This window comes from Ptiloglossa arizonensis, unplaced genomic scaffold, assembly GCF_051014685.1.
Source record: "Ptiloglossa arizonensis isolate GNS036 unplaced genomic scaffold, iyPtiAriz1_principal scaffold0190, whole genome shotgun sequence".
Lineage (NCBI taxonomy): Eukaryota > Metazoa > Arthropoda > Insecta > Hymenoptera > Colletidae > Ptiloglossa > Ptiloglossa arizonensis.
In genome coordinates this window covers 960,001-962,500 of record NW_027478560.1, presented here as the reverse complement: position 1 = coordinate 962,500, position 2,500 = coordinate 960,001, and the positions used below count along the sequence as shown (strand labels likewise).

At 49.6% G+C, this 2,500-nt stretch overlaps 2 non-coding genes across 2 annotated transcripts in view; both read right to left on the bottom strand.

The window, feature by feature from the left end:
* Positions 1-1,060: 1,060 nt before the first annotated feature.
* On the bottom strand, positions 1,061-1,215 carry LOC143154566 (5.8S ribosomal RNA). Its single transcript, XR_012994171.1, has one exon. It is a non-coding gene; the product is annotated as a 5.8S ribosomal RNA (ribosomal RNA).
* A 1,189-nt stretch (positions 1,216-2,404) lies between these two features.
* LOC143154593 (small subunit ribosomal RNA) overlaps positions 2,405-2,500 on the bottom strand; it is a 1,924-nt gene continuing 1,828 nt past the window's right edge. Inside the window, exon 1 of the ribosomal RNA XR_012994196.1 lies at positions 2,405-2,500. This exon is cut by the window's right edge and continues 1,828 nt beyond it. This is a non-coding gene — a ribosomal RNA (small subunit ribosomal RNA).

Below are 2,500 nucleotides of genomic sequence, written 5' to 3'. Positions count from 1 at the left end.
GTCTCTCTAACTGAAATTCGATGCGAAACGCTCGCTAGACGTTTAACCGGTTGAAATTTTAACGTCCGTCCGTTGCTTTTCCAGTAAAACATACTAAAGGAATACTACTAACACGCGTCGACTTCGATTCTACTTATTCTTCCCCTCTCTCGCTCACTCTCGATCTGACTCCTATTCTCCAGAGCAGAACGAAGAGAAGGAGGAGGAGGATAAGAGAACCCGGTGTTAGCAAGTCCGAGATGAATTCGAAAAAGTTGTCGTGGACTGGACGACCGGTTATACGCGCGGTCTCACGATCGACAACAGAGACATGGGGTGACCAACCTCTCGCTTTCCCTTCAGCAGTTTCCCTTCATTGTGGCAAAGTTTGTCGTTGCGTTCGAGCCGCTCCAAAGAGGATTTTAAGTACAGCACCGAAGGTTCAGAAACGTTTGCACGCACGAGCATATCTCTTACCAAACGAACCACATCGACGGGTCAAAAATTCGATTCGACGAACGTGGCCGAAGTCTTCAACGTTCGAAGATAAAGACCTCCCTCGATAGTGGTCGCGGTAAATTTGATGTGACATCGCGGGCAACGACGACCCCCGCTGGCCGACAAATCCCTGGGGCTGTGCGAACGACGACTATTAACAAATGCCACATTTCACGTGGTGGGGTGATTCATTTTTGTCCTCTATTAGTCTCTCGATTCGTGTTCCTTTCTCGACGTAAAAATCATTTCAGGCAACGTTGGGAGCGCGGCAAAATTCGATTCGGGCGAAAGACGAATATATGCGCGCGCAAACTTCAAAGTAATCGTAGGGAGCGGTGTTCACGGGCGGTCGTATTAAGTCGACGCGCGACGCCGCAACACTCTCGCGAGTCCGAACGATTACATATGGAGACGCGCAGGCAAATCGTTATTTTCGCACGTCCGCGACAATCGCCAACGAACTGCCCATCTTTCGCTCGTACGTAAGCATCTCCGTACACACCCGACTCTGAAACGTTTCCATTCTCTCCGGAAACGACGGCGGGGATTGGATAGCAACGCAAGCAGTATTAGGTTATGTGAACGACCCTCAGCCAGGCGTGGTCCAGGAATTTTATCCGTGGACCGCAATGTGCGTTCGAAATGTCGATGTTCATGTGTCCTGCAGTTCACACGTTGACACGCAATTAGCTGCGTTCTTCATCGATCCACGAGCCAAGTGATCCACCGTTCAGGGTAATCGTTATGCAATTTTGCGTTTAAATTCTCTTTGGTTCTAGTTTTGAAAATCGATGCCCGCGCCTCCGACCAAACGTAGAAAGAAGGAGGCTTGGGCGTCGCCAAATTGACGACACAAAGTCCCGACTGACGGAACACGTCGAAAGTTCGCGCACATGAACGCGAATCATTCGACGGCCGGGTGCAAAGTACATTGAAAAACCATCATGAATCGTGGGATGTGGAACCGCGGGGATAATCCCGATCAAAGGAACCACAGTCCTCACCGATTGAGCTGACGAACGCACGTGGGAGCGTCCAGATTCGAAAAAGGACTCGCAGCCGGCTCGAATCGGTCTTTCGTCCCAACTTCAAACCGCATTCGACGCGGTGCATGGGTGTCCGACTCGCTATCCGAGCTTCACAGCCGGTCCTCCCGAAGTCTTCGGACGCACATCGACGCGATCGTCAGTGGTTACCCGGGGTCCTCGTGCAGAGGTTCCAATCAGCAGGACGTTTCGTTAGAAATCGACGAAAGTCAGGAGAAAGCGGGATGCGAGAGAAAACGCAAAGAACGTTGCGGAACAAAGTCCGACGGCGTCTCGTTCCTCCTCGGTTATACTCTCGGGCGCTTTTACTCGAGCCTGGCTTCGACGAGCGAGCACACGTGCAGTCAGCATCTTTCTTCACGACCGAGGCTTCACGGAAGAATAGACGGCGGGTGACAAATAGTCGTGCAACGACCGATCTCTCTTTCTTTTTTCCGTTCAATCGTTCTCGTTTCATTATTATTATTCTCGGGAACTACCCTCGAATTATTATATATCTTGCACAAAGTAATGGACGTTTCTCTTTATTTATTTATTTTGTGCGTATCAACACCTCGCTGTTGGGTTGTTGAATAGACAAAGTAATGGACGTATTTCTTTTTTATTTTTCCTCCTCGGATAGATAGAGAGACCGACGACTACCGCACCTCGCGCAAGCGTCCACCTACCGTTATCATCCCGTTTGTCGAGAGAATCTTTGGCTGCAGGGCTCTCTACGCTTTCACGCACGGCCAACGGTGACGGACGGGAGAAACGCAATAGCGCCCTCCTCGCGTAAGCCGCCTCGCGCTTTGGCAATTTGTATCTGTTTTTTATTTGGATAACCGTGTTTCTGTATTTATCCATGATCCTTTAAGTTCTCATTTATTCATATTTCTCGTTAATGATCCTTCCGCAGGTTCACCTACGGAAACCTTGTTACGACTTTTACTTCCTCTAAATGATCAAGTTTGGTCATCTTCCCGGAAACATCGGGA